A 20,579-nucleotide genomic window follows, 5' to 3' on the forward strand; every position below is an offset into this window, starting at 1 on the left:
AAAAAGGATGCTTAAGAAGGAAAGAGTGCTTTATAATACATTTTCTACATATGCAAGTTGATGTTTTTAGCTTTAATTTTGTGCACAGAAAGCTCTGGTTGAACATAAGAGGCAGCCCTAAGAGGTGGGTGCAGAAGGGTGACTTGGGGAAATTGGCCCAATCTGCCAAAACAAGCCCCAGCCATACACAGAAGCAAAGTTGGCTTCTAAGTATATACCAAAAAGTATTAAAAGTGGAAACGCAGACAGATACTTGCACACCAGTCTTTATAGCAGCATTTTTCACACTAGCCAAAGAGTAGAAGCTACCCACATGTCCATCAGTGGATGGATAGATAAATAAAATGTGATATATACATACAAAGAAATATTATTCAGCCTTAAGAAGGAATGAAGTTCTGATACATGCTACTATATGGATGAACCTTGACAACATCATGTAAAGTGAAATAAATTAGACAAAAAGGGACAGATATTCTACTTATATGAAGTAGAATATGCAAATTCATAGAAACAGAAAGTAGAGCATCTGTTGTCGGGGAGGGGTGGGGGTAGAGAATGAGGACTAAATGCATAATGGAAGTGGAATCTGTTTAGGGTGGTGGGAAAGTTCTGGTAAATGGGTGGTGGTGAGGGTAGCACAACACTGTGAATGGAATTAATCCCACTGAACTGTATGCTTGGAAGGGCTGAGGTGGGAAAGTTCATGTTGCATGCATGCTTCTGCAATTTAAGAAAGAAACTCAAGAGACAATGAAAATTAAAAGCAATACCTGGGTGGTAGGACAGTGGCTCAGTAGCAGAATTCTCACCTGCCATGTCAGAGACCCAGGTTCAGTTCCCGGTGCCTGCCCATGCCAAAAAAAAAAGCAATACATGAAACTGGACCGGAGCTAATTAAGGAGGAGGAAATGCCCAAAAGGGCATTATTGGGACATACGAAAAAATGAGATTATAGACTGTGAGCTTTTTATCAATATTAAATTTCTTCAACTTGATAACTGTACTTAAGATGATTACATAATAAATACCCTTATTCTTAGGAAATGTACATGAAAGTATTAAGTGTTCAAGGAGCATGATGTATACAACATACTCTAAAATGTTTAGAAAATATGTATATAGATAGATAGCTAGATAGGTGATAGATGGAATGATGATGCAAATATGACAAAATGTTAAAAAATCGTTGACTTTAGCTATCTGGGTGGAGGGTAGTTGGAGTTCAATGCATGAGATTCATATTATTTTTGCCACTGTCCTAAAGATTTGAAATTATTTCAAAATAAAGTTTTTTTAAGGCAAAACTGAATTTTATGGCCATTGATAGTTGTAAATCATCATTAAGTGTTTTTAAAAAATGAACGAAAGCGGGTGGGCCACGGTGCTCAGCGGCAGAGTTCTCGCTGGCCATGCCGGAGACTGGGGCTTTATTCCAGGTGCCTGCCCATACCAAAAAAAAAAAAAAGTTAGTGTGTTTAATTAAAAAAAAAAAATGAAGGGATACAGACTGTACAACGGGACTGGATATAAAAACTCAGAAATGGACAGCACAATACTACCCAATTGTAATGCAATTATGTTAAAACACTGAATGAAGCTGCATGTGAGGTATAGTTTTTTTTTTGTTTTTTTTTTCTTTCTATTATTGTTTTAATTCTTATTCTGTTGTCTTTTATTTCTTTTTCTAAATCGATGCAAATGTACTAAGAAATGATGAATGTGCAACTATGTGATGTTATTAAGAATTACTGATTGTACATGTAGAATGGAATGATTTCTAATTATTTTGTTAATTCTTTTTTTAATTAATTAAAAAAAATGAAGAAAAGGAAAAAAGAAAAAATGAAGGAAAGAAAGAAGGAAATAAAAGCAATTTGCATGCTTAACAATGAAGACCTTCAGCAATAGGACTTAGTAGTTCTTATTCCATGATTGACATTCTTTTCTTCTTCACTACTGGAATATTTTAGAAGACGTTGCTTCAGAGCAAACCAGTTGGTGCCAGCGCCATGCCTGGTGCAGTCTGCTCAGTTCCTGCCTGGTTTCCTGTGTCCTCTGCCCAGGGAGAGACTCCCGTCTCCTTCCTCCTGCACCCCCTCCCACCACCACTCCCACCCCCTCCAACTTATGAAACCAGCCCGCAGAGCTTCATCTTTGCCTATGTTTTCTAGTCTAGTAATTAGGTCTCTTTTCCTGCTCCACCTGCCCATTGCTTTTGTTTGCTCAAACTGCGATCCTGGCAAACAACAGATGGCCAGGGCACAACCACAGCTTCTCATCTGCAGATGTGGGGAGATGAAGAGTCAACTAATTATGACGTGGAATCTAGAGCAGGTGTGGAAATACATCACAGAAGGGTGAAGTTTACATTGCCAACTTTAGAGAGTTAAAACCACATAGAATTTAGGTTCTGCACCCTCTTCATTCAGAATTCATTTAGGAAAGACTATGTCATCGCAGGAGATGGTTGCCAGCCCTTCCAAGTCTCCCCAAATGAGGCTGAGGTCTCATCTCTCTTAATCCTCTATGAAACAAGAGCCAGGGACCAGTACCCTCACCTCTAAGTGGGCCAGGAAATTCAAAATTTCTCTTGGGTTCTTTGGTAGCTGTGTTAGCTTCCCAGAGCCACTATAACAAATGACCCAAGCCTGGTGGCTTCCAACAGCAGAAATATTTCCTCTCACAGTTCAGGAGGCCAGAATTCCCAAGTCAGTATCACCCGGCTCAAGTCACAGTGTTGGCAGGACAATGCCCCCTCCAGAAACTCAAGGAGAGAATCTGTTCCTTGCCTTTTCCAGCTTCAAGGGCCTTTTCACCATTTTCAGAGCCCACAGGATAGCATCTATAAATCAATTTCTGCTTTTAGGGTCAAATCACCTTCTGCCTTTGTCTCAAATCTCTCTCTGCCTCCCTCTTATAAAGGGATTTGTTAGGCGGTGATGTGGCAGAGTTCTTGCCTGCCATACCGGAGACCCAAGTTCAATTCCCAGAGCCTGCCTATGCCAAAACATATATATATATTTGTGATTTCATCTAGGTCCCGCCCAGAAAATCCAGGATCACTTCCCTATTACAGGCTCCTAAATTTAATTACATCTGCAAAACCCTTGTTACCATGTAAGATAAATTCACAAATTCCAGGGATTGAACCCACATGTTAGGGACAATTATCCTACCAGAGCAAGACAAAGAAGAAATTGGGAAAGCAAGAAGGTCAAGTCTGTGACCAAAGAGGAGAGGGAAAGGGAACAGGGTGTGGCCATGGGAAAAGGGAGAGAGTAATGGGTGGAATTTGACCCCCTGCCAAGCAGCAAGGCTCTGGATTTCTTGGCGTCTGAATTTATATTATACAGCACCAATTTAAAGACTTTTTATGTATGTATCATTTTTTCCCCTAAATTACTGAATGGATATGATGGTTTTTGATTCAGTTACAATGTCTACAAAGGAGCTAACAGTTCAGACCGCAAGTTTCTATACAGAATCAGCAGGAGAACCCTTACCAAAGGTACCTGAGAGGAGATAAAGTATTTCTGGAGCCTTGGGACTTCAAACCCTCACCATCCTAATCTTTGGCCTTAAATTTAAACCAATTTCTTTAGATGTAGCAACAATATCCAAACTCTCAAGAGTCAAGAGAGTCTTGAACGTGTAAAATACAAAGACTTGTTTTCGGTAAGATTAACTAACATTCACTGAGTAATTATTATGTGCCAGGCACAGGTTTGAGGCTTACTAACAACACCCCTATGACTAGGGACTATTTTTATCCTCATTTTTCAGAGTTGGAAGCTGGGATTATAAAGAATGTGAGTGACTTGTTCAAGGTCACCTAGCACTTAATGGTAGAGTCTGGATTCAAACCCAGGAATCCTGGATCTAAAACTCAGCTCTCTCTCTTGGTTTCTTTTTTCCCCCTTTCACTTGTAATTTTTATTTTGAAATGATTTTAGACTTCCCTAAAAGTTGTAACACTAGTACAGAGTTGCCATATGTCCTTTACCCAAGGCCTGGCTCTCTTAACTACAACATTAGCATTCTCTACATGAGAGCACAGTTATCTGCATTCAGTTCTCTCCAGGTACCGCTTCATTCAATCCTGTTGACACCCCAACAAGTGAGGTGCTACGGAGACCGTGGTTTTTCAGAAGAGACCAGGGGGACTCAAAAGGCTGGGAGACTTGTCCGGTTTGCAAGGCTCGTTAGTGGTGGGACCAGGATTCACACCCTGAAATTCTGACCCTAGAGACTCGAGACCTAATGACGATGCTGGGACCAATTAACCAAAAACTCCCTGCTTATTTCTGAGACAGCCAACCTGCAGTACATAAATTAAGTTTGGTGTCTTGGGTGGGCCATGGTAGCTCAGCAGGCAGAGTGTTCACCTGCCATGCCGGAGACTTGGGTTTGATTCCAGGTGCCTGCCCGTGCAAAAAAAAAAAAAAAAAGTTTGATGTCTTGGACCCAGGAACCCAGATGGCTTGTCCACAGATCCCCCCTCACCTTGGTCCAGGTAACTCCAGAAGCAAAGCATCAGCTACCTAAGGACTTGAAGCATGGACATATGGATCATCAGTGAACTCTCTAGTTGTCCTTTCTTGCTGAAGCATTAGTTGAAATGCAGCTCCCCTATTTTATACTCTGCCAGCTGAACTCAATTGGTGTTATATTTTTTGATCTTTAGGCTACACGCTACTCCCTAAATAACTGTTCTCATTTGATTTAGCTTCAGAGGTTGCAGCTTCAGTTTCATTGTCTGCAAAATGAGATTAATTCTAGGGCCCTGCTGCTAGATTCTGAGCCTCCCCCATCTATGGCTCTGGTAACTCTCCAGAATTATTGCTTCCCGATTTAAGAGAATCCATGGGACAATTTCATGGTGGGGCTCTAAGTTGTGGATCTGCAACCTGAAGGATTTGATCAGGTAGAAGTCACAGTTCTTACGGCTGTATAAGACACCACCTATACCTGATGACTTAAAACAACCACGATTTTATAATGGCCAAAGGTTGTGTGAGCCAGGAATTTAGAAAACAGAGACACCTTTCTCTGTTCCATGATGTAGAAGGCCTCAGCAGAGAAGATGCAAAGGCTGGGGGTGATTTGAAGACTGGTGGCTGGACTCATTGGGAGGTGATTCCCTCATATGTCTGGTGCCAGGCGTGGACCTTGCAGATGCAAAGACTGAGTAAAGACTACCCAGGGTGCTTCCAGGCACTCTCCCTGCTCCTGCTGTGGGCTTCTCAGACTTCCTACCTAGGAGCCAGCAATGCAACTGCCAAGTGTGAGAGAGCAAGTGGCAAGCCTCACCCCTCTTTAGGACACGGTGTGACTCCCACTGTCCTCTACGAGCCAGCACAGCCACAGCCCACCCAGACCCAAAAAGAGGATAGTTAGACCCCATCTCTTGAGGGAGGGTGGCACTAAGATACTATTTTCGCCATCTTTGGAAATCTGTCATCATCAGTGCAAGAAAATAAAGGGGAAATTGCTGCATCTGCTTGTCATCTAAGTCTAAGAAAACCAATGACCTCAATACCAAAAAAAAAGATAAAAATTCATTAAAATTATTGAAAGATAGTTCACTTTCTTGTATTCCAGCATTGACATGGTTCCTTCTGAAAGCCAGCAAGAATAGGTACAGCTAGAGCTACAAAAATACAGTTAACGAATCCCAGATATGTACTCTGAGTAATTTCAGACAGGGAGGCTGCATTATTGGGTATATTAGCTAGGGTTCTCTAGTAAAACAGAATCAGCAGGAGATATCTGTAAATATAAAGTTTATAAAAGTGTCTCAAATGACCGTGGGGATGTAGATTCCAAGGTCTATAGGGAAGGCCATGAACTGGCAGCTCCAATGCAGGTCCTCAGTGAGCTCTCAGGAGAGGCTGACTGGCTGAAGCAGGGGAAGAGACTTTCTCGTCTGAGCCCTCCTTAAAAGCTTTCCAGTGATTAGATTAAGCATCACTCATTGCAGAAGACACTCCCTGTGGATGCCACCAACATGGTCATGATTTAAGTCCATGAAATGTCCTCATAGCAACAGGCAGGCCAGCACTTTCTTGACCAGAGAACCAGGCACCACCACCTGGCCAAGTTGACACATGAACCTCACTGTGACAGTGGGAGAGAGAGCTCTATGGATGGTCTGAGATATGATTTCATGAGAACTATCAGAGAGTTGGCAAATGCTGCAATTAAGGTGATGCAAGAAGAATATCTGCACAGGCCCAGGATAGAGGTTGGTTCCCAGCAACCAGTTTTATTAATTCCCTAGTATTAATGAAATAATTTATTTCTAATTTATTAATGCAAGTGACTATTATGAAATATTAATTTATTCATGAAATAAATTAGTAATAAATATAAGAAATAAAACTTCATTAAATATGTTATTATGCTTAAGTCATAATTAAGCCTAAGTGATATTTTTTAAGGATAATGGACTTTTGTAATTTCAGCCGGTCCATTATTCTGTTCCCCTTCTTCTACTGTCAGGCTGGCCTGTTGCTCCTTTGCCTAGCCGGGCTGTTAACCCCTGTACTCTACTTCTCTTCTCCTAGAACAGGCTTATGACCCAGGCTAGATTTATGCAATTACGTGTGTAGAGGTAGGTCCACGTATGTGTGTGTGTGTGTGTGTGTGCGCGCGCGTGCACAATAAGGGGCCAGAGTCCATTCTTGGGAATTGTCATGGCTACTGGGAGAGAGAAGACATACCTTTGAGATTGTGTGTGCTAAGGAATTATATGTACCTGGATCTAGAGAGAAGGAATGGGAGAGGGGAAGGAGAGGGAGGATATGACGGCACTGCCTAAACCCCTCCTGGGAAGCAGTAATGCTTCAGTTAGAGCTACCTCTTGGTCTTCCTAGTTAACTCAGCCAATGAATTCTCTAATTCTCTAGCCCCCGGTCTTGTGGATGTGAACCCATTTGCCAATTAGACCTCTGAAGAGGTTACTGTTAGTTAAGCTTTGGGCTCAGTTGTGGATAGGATTATCAAAGGCCCTGTTTGCATGGCATCAGACTGAATCAGGGTGGGCCTTCCCCCATAGGGCCAGAGTCTTTCGAAGCAGAGGAAATTTGGACGCAGTCAATCATGGAAGCCAGAAGTCAAAAGAAGTCAGAGACAGTGAATAAAAAAGTATTTGCAAAGTGCCCTCCAGGAAATGATGAGAAAAGGGGAAAATTCAACTTCCCCAAGTTGAATTCTTAATATTCTCACAAGCAGCGCGGACAATCAAAGCTATAGGCTGAGCCCCCAATCTCGGAGTTTGTTCATATGACACTTAACCCCACAAAGGATAAGTCAGGCTTACTTAAAATTAGGCCTAAAAGTCACCCCCAAGAGAACTTCTTTTGTTTCTCAGATGTGGCCTCTCTCTCCAGCCAACACAACAAGCAAACTCACCACCCTCCCCCTGTCTACGTGGGACATGACTCCCAGGGGTGTGGCCCTTCCTGACAACGTGGGACAGAAATCTTAGAATGAGCTGAGACTCAGCATCAGGGGATTAAGAAAACCTCGACCAAAAGTGTGAAGAGTGAAATGAGACAAAATAAAGTGTCAATGGCTGAGAGATTCCAAACAGAGTCAAGAGGTTATCCTTACACATTAAATAGATATCATCTTGTTAGTCAAGATGTAATGGAGAGGTTGGAGGGAACTGCCTGAAAATGCAGAGCTGTGTTCCAGTAGCCATGTTTCTTGAAGATGATTGTATAATGATATAGCTTTCACAGTTAGACTGTGTGATTGTGAAAACCTTGTGTCTGATGCTCCTTTTATCTACCTTATCAACAGAAGAGTGAAACATATGGAATAAAGATGAATAATTGAGGGAACAAATGTTAAAATAAATTTAGAATGAAATGCTAGTGGTCGGTGAGAGGAAAGTGTGGCGGGTATGGTATGTATGAATTTTTTTCTGTTTTCTCTTTATTTCTTTTTCTGAATAGATGCAAATGTTCCAAGAAATGATCATGATGATGACTATGCAACTATGTGATGATATTGTGAATTACTGATTATATGTGTAGATTGGAATGATCAAAAGTTACGAATGTTTGCGTTTGTTTGGTGTTTTTTTTTTGGTATTTAAAAAAATTTTTTTAATTAAAAAAAAAAAGAAGAAGAGACTCAAGGGGACAGACCTGTCCCTTCTATATGAGGGAGGCAGACATGTAAGCCAAGGAACCCCAGGAACCCCAAGCCTTACAGCAAGCCAATCCCTAAACACCACAAACTTCCGGAGAAAGCACGGCCTGGTGAAACTTGGATTTTGGGCTTCTGGCTTCCAAAACCATGAGACAATAAATTCCTGCTAAAACCAACCGGTGTGTGGTGTTTGTCATAGGAGCTTTGGCAGTCTAAGGTACCCTCTTTGTAGACTCCTGGATGGGGGAGAGTACCTTCTAGGGATCGGAGGTGTAGCCTGAGAGTCCTCAACCACAGCCCCTCAACATTCTGGAGCTGAGTGTGGGCAGGAAGGCAAGCAGCCATTGCTTGACCGAGGTTAGTCCCCTCTGGGGTCCATCCAACTCGAGAATATTCTCTTGGCCTTCCACACTGAACTGATAGCATTTTAAACTGTCTCTTGCATGACTGGCAGGACTTTTGGAGGGCTAAGATCATGAGGAAAGAAAGTTGCAAGAATTATGGCAAGAAGCGTTCCTTTAAAAAGGAATCTTTCTCTTCGTTTTTCATTGGCACAGATTCATGTGCACAGATTCATAGCTATTACTGTTAAACTTTTTAAAATGTTATGTATGAGCTTCTCAGCTCCACCCTATGAACATGCTATGCTAAAAGGGTGTGAGGCCAAGACCTGCCCCTGCCAACCCATAGGCTGCCTCTGCGTTGGCTGGAAGTTCTAGGTCTGGGGGTGGGGTGGGGTGGTGATAAAAACCCTTCCTGCGATTTCAGACCTTTTTGTTACAGAGGTTGCTTTTAATGAAAACGATTTTTTCTTGTCTTTTCTCCTATCTGTATCATTAAGTTTCACTGTATTTGTATTTGAGAGAGGCATATGTATTTTGGTTCTTTTTTTTTTTTTTTCTTTTCTATGTTCCCATGTGGACTTAGATGAGAATTTCTCTGGGAAATACATCCAAGAGTAAGTGATGTTGCTAGATCAGAGAATATTGTTGTTTTACAAACACTCTTCCTTCCTCCCTCTGTCCTTTATGCTTATTTGCTGATTCATCTAGTGGAATAAGATAACAACCCACATTAATGGCTTCTCAGAAGCTTCTGATTATCTGTCAGTTATATTTTTCCAAAATGCATAAATTTTGAAACTGATTAATGATCTCTCTCATATATATATCACAGTAATACATATGGTTTTAAAAATCACAAAGTTTAAAAAAATCTTGGAATAACAAAACTCTCAAGCTTATTTCTCTAGAATTTCAACTCCTTTACCTGGTTCTAGTTGTATTTCTTTTCAGATTTCTAAATATTATGCTTTTTCTACTCATCAGTGCTGGCATATGAGAAAGTGAGCTGTCTTTCAATGATTTTAATAAAAATTTTCCTCTTTTTTTTGGTATTGAGGCCATTGGTTTTCTTAGACTTAGAAAACAAGCAGATCCAGCAATTTCCCATTTGTTTTCTTGCACTGATGAGGACAGATTTCCAAAGATTGTCAAAACACTATCCCAAAGAAAGAAAAAAGCAATAGTTTTCAAAGCACTCTTCAACAAGTAGTTACTGGACAGATCCCAGAGTTTACCATACCATCATCTCAGATTTTTCCTTCTAGCTGCTCCAGAACATTAGAGGCTAGAAGGAATAAATATTTTTTCTTTTTTGTGAAAAATAACATATATACCAAAAAGCAATAAATTTCAAAGTACAGGCAACAATTAATTGTAGAGCAGATTTCAGAGTTTGGTTAGACATTATCTTTTGACTTCCTGTTATGATAGAGCTGAAAATTGGTCTCTGTTACTCTTCCCCTCCCATATTTTAATCTCTTCCCTCCTACCAGTATAGTGTGTCACAGTTTTTAACCTTATATAACTATGTCAATATTGTTCATTGCTGAGCCAAGCTATGTAATGTAATATACATGTCCCTTCTCGTGTAACTGTTTGTTTTTCCTGGAGTTTGTTGCCTCATCTTATTTGCTCGTTTTGTTTACTCTGCACCCAAATTTAATTTTTTCCAAGTGCTCCATTAGACTTGCCAAGTATCTATGATATTGTTTTGGTTGGCTAAAGCTGCCAGAATGCAATATATCAGAAATGGGTTGGCTTTTATAATGGGTATTTATTAGCTTGCAATTTACAGATCTTCGGCCGTGAAAATGTCCAATTCAAGGTATCAAGAGGGTGGTATCTGGACTCTGTAGATAGGCTGCTGGAATTCAGAACACCTCTGTCACATGGGAAAGCACATGGTTGGCACCTGCTGATCCTTCTTTCCTGGGTTTTTTACTTTTTCAGCTTCTGGTTTCAGTGGCTTCCTCTTTTCTGTGGGTCCTCTCTGAGTTTCTTCAGGGCTTTTCTCTATGAGCTTCCCTTAATTTAATCTCTTAGCTTCTCTGTGGCTTTTACCTTCTCGTAAAGGTCTCCAGTAGGAAGTTAAGACTCACCTTGAATGGGCGGGTCATATCACAATTGAAATGACCCAATTAAAAGTTCCTAACTACAAGAGGTCTGCACCCACAGGGATGGAATTATACGAACATGGCCTTTTGGGGGGTACAAACAATTTTCAAACTATCACAGATATTATTTTCCCAATGCTCAGATACTTCACTACTCCATTCCATTTTTCTTCCTGGAGCCTTCCCTTCCAAAACCCTCCCGCTTTCTGTCCCAGTCTGCACTGACAGACATCTAGGCCTGCTGAGAGCCGCCATCCAGGGACTTGCCTTTGCCACTCTCGAAGGGTCTCCATCTCTCCGTCCATCTTCTGGGCCTTCTTGGCTACTCTAGCTGCAGATCCTCCCTTCCTAGCAACCCTCGTGAGAAGTGACTTCTTTCTTCTAATGTCCATATTCCAACCTAGGGAAGGCTCTGGCTGGCTCTGTGTGGGTCACTGGCCCCTTCTTGGCCAGCAGAGATGGGGCGCTTTGGTGGCCCAGTGATTCACCCCCTTTAAGATGACCTGGAGCCAGGGAGAGGTGGACATTCCCTGAAGGGAAGGGGCTGAGCAGATCCCCCCTTCATAGCCCCTGCAGCACTGACCCAGGAGAGGGCAGGCTGCTGGGGCACTGACTTCACAGCCAGGCACCCAGGTTCTACTCTTGTTTGTTCCCACCCAAAAGCTGGGTGACCTTAGGAAAATTGAGTGGTCTCTCTTTCCCTCCTGTCCATCACCTTCAAAAGTCTGTAATATAATTACATTATATTAGATTAGATGCTGTAATAGAGTCTGTAATATAAGCCAAGATTCTAAGATCTTGCCTCTGTTCAGTAAGAGCTTAGATTATAAAGAGTGTTTTGCTGTGAATCTAGGAGTTTATCATGAAACAATAATGGAAAATAAAAGTGAAACCAGACACAAAATGGTCCAAAATGATAGTTTGACTTTATTTGGGTTATCATGTTTTTAATTTCTAAGAGCTCTTTCTTGTTTTCTGATTGATCCTATTTCAAAGCATCCTATTGCATCTTTGTGCCTCAGTTTCTTCAACTGCAAAATGGGGTTAACAATCTTACCTACCTCATGAAGTTTTTGTGAGGATTAAATAAAGTAATGAATGTAAAACACTGAGAAGTGCCAGGCATATAATAAGGATCCAATGAATAGTCAATATTATTATTACTTCTTTTTTGTTGGTGATGATTTTTCATGTAGCAGCACTTTAGGGGGAAGCTTCTTTCTCTGCTAACACAGTTACCCCTCTTCCACCTACCTTCCCTCATCCAGAAATGTGGTGCAATCTTTTGCCTATTGGTGTTCCTTCTTTGATCTTCTGGGTATGTCTTTTGGAATTCCTCAGGTCATTTTAGGGTAGAAGAGGACATTAATGCACTCAGTTAAACTGCCATCATTAACCACTATCTACCAGTTTTGGGCTTTTAGTTATTAAACATTTTTCCTTTCCTTCTCATTTTATGTAACTCGTGATGTTTCTAAAAACACTCACATCTATTGTATGAGCTTCCCCTTCCTCAGCAGTAGAGCGCGATGCAAAATCCAGAGCGCGGTGTCTGGCAAAGGGAATTGCTGAGATGTTTGTGATCCCCAGGCCCCTTGCCATGTCATCTTCATACACAGCATGATTCCTGGCTACAAGTTCTCAATAAGTAAATTTCATTCCCAAGAGGGCAAGATGGCAACAGTAGTCAGTGAACTGGAAGAATTTCAGCAGGGCTTAAGTTAAAGGCAGAGACAGCTGGTGAATGTGGAAGGGCATTCTGTCATACAGTGCAGATTTAAACCATGGTTGCAGGAAGAGTGGTGATGAGTGAAACAGAGGAGTCTTTGAGGCATGCCCAAGAAGTTTAGATCATATTATTGTCTAGTAATTTAAAATAACGTGTTTCTAAGATCTCTCGTATTGGCTCATTCATTCATTTGTTCCTCCTGCAAATATTGATTGAGTAGCTGCAATGTGCCAGGAGCTGGAGATTCCTCAGTGAGCAAGACAGATGAAGTCCCTATTTCAGAGGTGATCCCATCCCACTAAAGTAGTGTTAAAATAGCTTTGCCTGTCATCAGGAATTATATTAAATATTTGTATTAAAATATAGTACAATATTTGTTATTGTATATTAATATATTTGTATTCAAATTGTGTTACATATAACTATTATGGTAACTCAGCAGCTATTCCTAACTCCCCCCTCTATTGGCAGTGCCCACCACAGAGGCTGCAAAAACTAACTCTTGCTTTCACAGCTTCTCCTGCAGTAAGGGTAGTCACGACACCGTTCAGTACAATGTCACTTAGGCACTTGTCTGCTGGGACATCAGGGAAGGAGCATGATTTTCTGATAGAAAGGACCATGGAGTTTAAGCTCTCTTGGCTCCTTCTTCCTTCCCCAAACTTCAGTACAAAGCTTTAAAGCATCAACAAACAACCATCTTGAGACCATGTTGGAAGATGAACAAGATTGAGAATTAGAATCAACACCAGCAAACCTCTGTCTGCAGACTTTCTGTCCCCTAAGACAAGTAACCCTTAACTGTTTTAGCCACCATAATTTAAGTTTGCTGTTAGTCTTGGCTGAAGACATCCTTAATAGACACACCACAATAGCATTCTTTTCAGCTCTTCTTCTCCTTTTTAAAATGAAACTTCAAAAATGTTCCCAAGTTGAATGATCTTCTAAAATTTAAATTGCCATTAGCTGGTCATTTACTCAAAACTTTTGACAGAATGATAAATTCTCATTTAAGGTTATCTGACAGCAATTAACAAAAAACAAAAAAGAAAATCAGCTTCAAGTTCGGATTCTAAAATACGATCTTATGTAAATAATCAATCAATCTATCTATGAAAATACAGTCTTGACAATTTAAAGAACTGCAACAAGGTTGCTCTCTTAAGGAGAGGTGTAGGAGTACTAACTTTAAAAGCTGAAAAAGGACAATTCCTTTAAACATCTTAGTAAAAGGAAAACCACAAATCCAATGGAGATGTGAACATCTCAGCAACTGCCAAGCCATGAAGCGTACCCAGAAATGATGTCTGATCATTATAGGGCCACTGTTCCTAATGTAAACTCAGCCCAGAAGATTAGAGCATTTCTATTTCAACAAAGGCTAGTGTGATGAAGAAATCCTAATGTTATAGGACGGGGGCAGCAAACTATAGCTCCTGGGCCAAATGTGATTGGCCACATGTCTTTGTATGGCTTGCAAGCTGTGGTAGTTAGATTCAGTTGTTGACTTGGCCAGGTGAAAGTACCTAGTTCTGTTGCTGTGGGCATGAGCCAATGGTACGTGAACCTCATCTGTTGCTCATTACATCTGCAGTTGGCTAGGAGGCGTGTCTGCTGCAATGAATGATATTTGATTTAATTGGCTGGTGCTTAAATGAGCGCTCAACGTAGCACAGCCCAAGCAGGTCAGCATACCTCACCTCAGCACTCACAGCTCAGCCCAGGCCTTTGGAAATGCAGAAAGAAATCACCCTGGGGAAAGTTGTTGGAACCCAGAGGCCTGGAGAGAAGGCCAGCAGAGATCACCCTGTGCCTTCCTGTGTAACAAAGAACCTCAGTTGAAAGTTAGCTGCCTTTTCTCTGAAGAACTAACAAAATAAATCCCCTTTTATTAAAAGCCAATCCATCTCTGGTGTGTTGCATACTGGCAACTAGCAAACTAGAACACAAGCTATACATTGTTTTGGCACTTGTAGAAGTGGTTAAAAGTAATCAAAAGAAGAAGAATTTTTTTGCCATGTGAACACTATGTGAAATTCTAATTTCTGCGTTCATAAAGTTTTATTGGAACACAGCCATGATCATTTAATTGCATATCGTTTCTGGTTGTTTTCATGACATAACAGCAGAGGTGAACAGTTGCCACTGAGACAGCCTGGCCCACAAAGCCTCAGTTATTTACTACCTGGCACTTTACAAAAAGTTTCCTGACTCCTGTTCTAGAACTTACGACCTGAACAATAACCCATTTCCACAAGATACGTCAATAATTTATCAAACCTCAGACGTAAGGGTCAAAAACCAGAAAAGGTAGATTCTCCATAGAGACAGCCAAGAGTCCACACTGTCTTAGGAGACAGTGTTTTAAATTACCACTTAACCTAGGTATTATCCAAATGAGTTGAAAACTAAATGTGTACACTACACACACACACACACAAACTACACATGAACATTTATAGCAGCTTTATTTGGCAAGAATATTTTCCAAAAATCGGAGGCAATCAAGATGTCTCTCAGCAGATGAATGGATAAACAGACTGTGGTACATCTGTACAATGTGGTATTATTCAGCAATAAAAGAAATAAGATATCAAGCCACGAAAAGACATGGAGGAAACTTACATGCATCTTGCTAAGTGAAAGAAGCCAGTCTGTAAAGGCTATGGACTGTATAATTCCAGCCACAAGACATTCTGGAAAAGGCAGAACTATAGAGATAGTCAAAAGATCAGTAGTTGAGAGAAATTCATGGGGAAGGAGGCAGGGATGTATATGTGAGTACAGGACATTTTTAGAGCAGTGGAAGTATTCTGTATGATGCTGTAATGATGGATAAATGATACTATATATGTCAAATTTGCTATATAACTGTACAACACAAAGAGTGACTCAATGTAAACTGGACTTTAGTTAATAAGAATATATTAATATTAGTTCATCAGTTGTAACAAATGTCCCACACTCATGCAAGACGTTAATCCTGGAGAAACTGTGGGTAAGAAGGGGCGTATGGGAACTCTCTTTACTTTCTGTACAATTTTTCTATAAACCTAATACTGCCTTAAAAAATAAAGTGTACTGAAAAGACAATTGAAAACTATATAAGGAATACATAATCATTTTAGAACATTTGGAAAATACTGAAAAGTATGCAGAAGAGAATAAAAACAACCTTTAATCCCATCACCATACATAATAATTATTAGTATTGGGGGGATTATATTTCAGTATATGTATAAATATTGTTTTCTACAAAACTGGGCAGCACACATTATATTTGTATTAATTTCTGTTGCAACTGATGGGAAACTTCTTTTTTTTAAACACTTTTTATTGTGAAGTATAACATACAAAAAAGTAATAAATTTCAAAGTACATTGTAACAAGTAGTCGTAGAACAAATTTCAGAGTTTGTATGGATTGCAGTACCACAATTTCAGATTTCTCTTCAATCTGCTCCAAGACACTGGAGATGAAAAGAAATATCAATATAATAATTCAGCAGTTATACTCAGTTGTTAAATCCTATCTTTTCTATTATAAATTCTCCTTCTCCCTATATTTAAGGGCATTTGGGCTTTGTCCATTTTTAATTCTTTCATGTTGGAAAGGGCTGTTGATAATATGGAAAGGGGGATAGAACTAGTTGATGTGCTAGAGAGGCTAGCCCCTCTGGGTTTTAGGATTTATCTTGCCTAGGAACCTATCCGGAGGTTGTAGGTTTCTGAAAGTAATCTTACTGTGTGAAACTTTTGTAGAATCTCAGATAAAGCTCTAGGTGTTCTTTTTTTTTTTTTTTTGGCTTTTATAAAGGAGATTTATTAAGTTACAAGTTTACAGTTCTAAGAACATGAATATATCCAAATTAAGGAATCAAAAAGAGGATACAATCACTTAAGAAAGGCTGATCTTGTCGGGGGGTTCTCTATCACATGGAAAAGCACATGGTGACATCTGCTGAACTTCTCTCCTAGCTTCTGGTCTTAAATACCTCTCTCAGCCCCAGTTACCAGTGGCTTTCACTCTAAGCATCTGTGTTTCTTTACTTAGCTTTCATCTCTTAGTTTAGCATTTCCAAACATCTGTGTCTTAGTTTCATCTCTCTGCTCTCTTGTCCACTCTTGTAAGGACTCAAGTAAATGAATTAAGGCCCACCTTGCTATGAAAACAACCTAATGGAAAGGTACCACCCACAATTGGGTGGGTCACAAATCCATGGAAACCACCAAATCTAAAGGTCCCACCCAACAATAGGTCTGCCCCAAAAGACTGGATTAAAGGAGCATGGCTTTTCTGGGGTATGTAATAGTTTTAAACCAGCACAGTTAACACATATAAAAAGCACTTCATGGTGTTAGCAGCATGCTAAAGTCTCAATAAATGCAGTTACTATTTAGTCTTTTTTACCTTTATATTCTCAGTGGTAGCAGAGTTCACAATATTAATATATGATCAAACAAGTAAAAGAAACTTCTGTTTGTTTTTCTAAGTCTATTATCCCAATGATGAGATGCTCTTAATTGAATATACTGGTTCTGATTAAACACTAGATTTTGGCATACAACAGGGCCACATGAAGTATGATTTCTGAAAAGCCTGATTAAAATTGGTTGCAGGTAGAGGGAAGTGCACATCACTGTAGTGAAGAAAGAAAAGAATCCATTGGATAAGCTCATCAGGAGATTCAGCTTCAATATTCTTCTTTGAATGGATAATCCTCCAAATGAGAGACCTGGTCTATGGCACAGGCCCTCCAGTTTCTGTTGAAGCTGAGTATAGTTGTCATCTCATTATCACTCAATTTAAAGTCGAAGACCTGAAAGTTCTCAGCAATGCGTTGAGGTGTCACAGACTTGGGGATCACAACCACATTCCTCTGGATATGGAATTGGATCAAAACCTGGGCTGTGGTTTTTCTGTGCTTTGCAGCAATCTCCTTAATCTTGGGATCCTCCAGCAGTGAAGGTTCCCCTGGCTTGGCTCAAGGTCTATCTGGAGAACCCAGGGGGCTGTAGGCAGTGACTACAATGCCCTTGGAGTGGCAGTACTGGATCAGTTTCTCCTGTGTGAGGTATGGGTGACACTTGATCTGGTTAGCCACTGGTTTATGTTTCAGTCCAGGTTTGTTCAGAAGTCTTTCAATCTGAAAGTGGTTGAAGTTGGAGATCCCAATGGCTTTCACTAGCCCTTCATCGACCAGCTCTTCTATTACCTCCCAGGCATCCAAGAATGTTGTTTTACCGGGAAGAATATTGCCTTTATCATCTTTAGGGAACCAGTCCTTCCCAGGCTGTAATCCCTGTGGAAAGTGAATAAGATAGAGGTCCAGATAGTCCAGTTTCAGATCCTTGAGGGTCTTCTGGAAGGCTTCCCTCACAAGGGGTCTCTCAAAGAAGGTGCACCATAACTTGCTAACAATGAAGAGATCTTCCCGCTTAACAACCTTCTCTTGGATGGCTTCGCCAACTTCATCCTCATTAAGGTAGACATAGGCACAGTCGATGTGGCAATATCCTACGTCAATTGCTGTCTTCACAGCTTCTTTGAATTTGCCTGGAGGAGACTTCCAGGTGCCAAGTCCCACAACGGGCATCTTGGCTTTGGTACTGAGTTCCACGAAGGTGGCCAGGGCTGATGCAGAAACAGTTCTGGGAGCTCTAGGTGTTCTTTAGGGTTCGCAGGAATGGTTTTGGTTGGGGCTTGGCAAACTGTAGTAATTAGCAATATCTACTTGAAGCTAGCAGAAGAGTAACCTCTAGAATCACTTCTTGACTCTATTTGAACACTCTTAGCCACTAATACCTTATTTTGTTATTTTTTTTCCCTCTTTTGGTCAGGAAGGTATTGTCGATCCCTCCGTGTCAGGGCCAGGCTCATCAACTGGGAGTCATGTCCCATGTTGCCAGGGAGATTTTTACCCCTGGATGTCATATGGGAAACCTATCTTAAATAGATAAAGTTTTTTAAAAAAAGTAAAGGGAGCTATTTGTCTCCTGTAACTTCAAAGAACAAGAGTATAACTATTTCGGGTATGGTTGAATCTAGGAGCTCAAGCAATGTACTAGGGCATTTTCTCCATCTCTTGGTTACACTTTCTCCATACACCTTCCATCATCAGGGTGACTCTTCTCATAGTATCAAAAGGACTGTAGTGGGTAGGCCACAGAGAGGGTGGGCCATGGTGGCTCAGCAGGCAGAGTTCTCGCCTGCCATGCTAGAGACCCAAGTTTGATTTCTGGTGGCCTGCCCATGCAAAAAAAAAAAAAAAAAAAAAGCTGTAGCATCTCCATCTCATCTGTAATTTTATCCAGCAACAATCTCAACAGGGGAAAAAAAAAGTATTTTCCCCCCAGAATGAAACAAAAGTAATGAGTATTTTCAATATCAATTAACATTTTTGCGACTCTGAGTTTGAATTGCTACATGGGACTTCACGTTCAACTGCACCACAATTTGCTCAACCAAAAAGTTTGAGGAAATTTTCAGCTTAGAATCAGGATGAAAGGATGAAATGGGGTCTGAGGAATCTTCCAGTATAATTTATTCCTTTTATAGTTAAGGAAATTGAGGCCCAGAGACAATGAGTTCCCTTTGTTGTTCTAGTAGTTAATGGCAGGGAGCCAGAACCAGAAGGTTCCAAAGTTCACTCCACCAGCTGCTCTCTCTTAAATGTCAACCCTGAAGTAAATTTCAGGTTTGAAAATCAGTCAACCAACGTAGTGTGCCACCCTAGGAACCCTAAAATAATAAATGAGTCAGAGAGACAGAGCAGTCTGGTTTTCTTCCCCACTCCTGGCCTTACTGGTAAAAATGGGGTGGGGACAGACAAAGTCACAGAGGCTGTTCTTCCTTGGTTCCTCTTTAACTAAATATTAAAATATATATATTATGTCTTGTTGCCTAATCAGAGCTGCAAGCCCAGTAAAGTATCTAGAGGGTTTTAGAGTGTGCAGCTCTCCTTTTATTTATCGTCAAATTATGCAGTGAAATTGTCACTTCGCTTTATATTTCACATGGTGAGACTCCTGCTGTTCCTGCAATCTTAAAAAGCTTGCCAGGCTTGAAAGAGGAAGTGTTGTCCGACGGAAGGCGAATTCGTTGGCAAGAACATCTGACCACTCGGTGTCCATTTGTAGAGGAAGGAAAGGAATCTATTTGCAGATTCTGAGAGCATGGTGAGGAGAAAGCAGACTATAAGCCTCCGAGGAGTGGAATAATTTCTAGATTCTGCAAGCACTTGTTAAGTGTCCACTGGACATTGTGGAGGACACAGAGAGACTGAGCTCTCTATCCCCACCCTCTGCAAGCTCACTGTCAAGTGCAGAGACAGGGACTCGGACAAGGGCCTTGCAGCATACTAGATGCAAACGGGCGAGCAGGAGCACAGGTGGGAACAGAGCAGCCAGGTGCTAACTCATCTTGGGCAGAGCAGGCTCTGCAGAGCCTGGATGGAGCCATGGGCCTCAGCTAGGTGAAGAGGAGAGGGAAAGCACAGCTCAGGCAGCAAAAACACCAAGTTCAAAGGCCAGAGATGGTAAGTGAGCACACCTGTCAGGAGTGTGCAGTATGTCAGGACAGATGTCAAGAATTTGGGAAAGAGGGAAGCCATCAGGTTTGCTAAGAAAAAAAATAATAATAAGGAAATGCTAAGTTCTCCTCCGGACCGACATAGAATCATTAAGTTCTTCTCCCCACCCCCCACCCCCATCTTTCAGTTCCCCTTTATGGCTGGAAGTTGATCTTCTTTATCAATCTAGCCAGCTCTTTTGCTCTCCTTGCACCCCCCTCATCAACATGTGCTCTTAGAAAGAGCCAAGGCTTGTTGACACTAAGATGTAAATGACTAATAGAATAATGTTGCAACTTAGTTGGCTCGAATTATTTTTAAGGTAGACAAAATCTTTTGTCCAGGGATATATTTTAAATTGCAGCATGAGGGCCCTACTTGGACAGCTTAAATGCCCTAGTGTGGGTGTCACAGACACTTTGTTAGTGTCTACTGGACATGTTCAGAATTCTTTAGGCTTGCTTCTGCTCCTGCCATGTGGGGCCCTCTCTTGAGAACTCTCCTGACTTCCTTGCTTGTTTAGGCTTCACATGTTGGCTTCCCCAATCCTGCCTTGCCCCTTTGGATTTTTTAGGGTAGGCTAATTTGAAACTGTTATGTACCCTAGAAAAGCCATGTTCTTTTATTAGTCCGATCTTAGGGGCAGATCTATTGTTTAG

At 40.9% G+C, this 20,579-nt stretch overlaps 1 pseudogene; it reads right to left on the reverse strand.

Moving 5' to 3' along the window:
* Nucleotides 1-17,043: 17,043 nt before the first annotated feature.
* Nucleotides 17,044-17,975, reverse strand: LOC143646133 (aldo-keto reductase family 1 member B10 pseudogene; annotated as a pseudogene).
* Between the last annotated feature and the right edge of the window lie 2,604 nt (nucleotides 17,976-20,579).

This window comes from Tamandua tetradactyla, chromosome 9 (genome assembly GCF_023851605.1).
Source record: "Tamandua tetradactyla isolate mTamTet1 chromosome 9, mTamTet1.pri, whole genome shotgun sequence".
Lineage (NCBI taxonomy): Eukaryota > Metazoa > Chordata > Mammalia > Pilosa > Myrmecophagidae > Tamandua > Tamandua tetradactyla.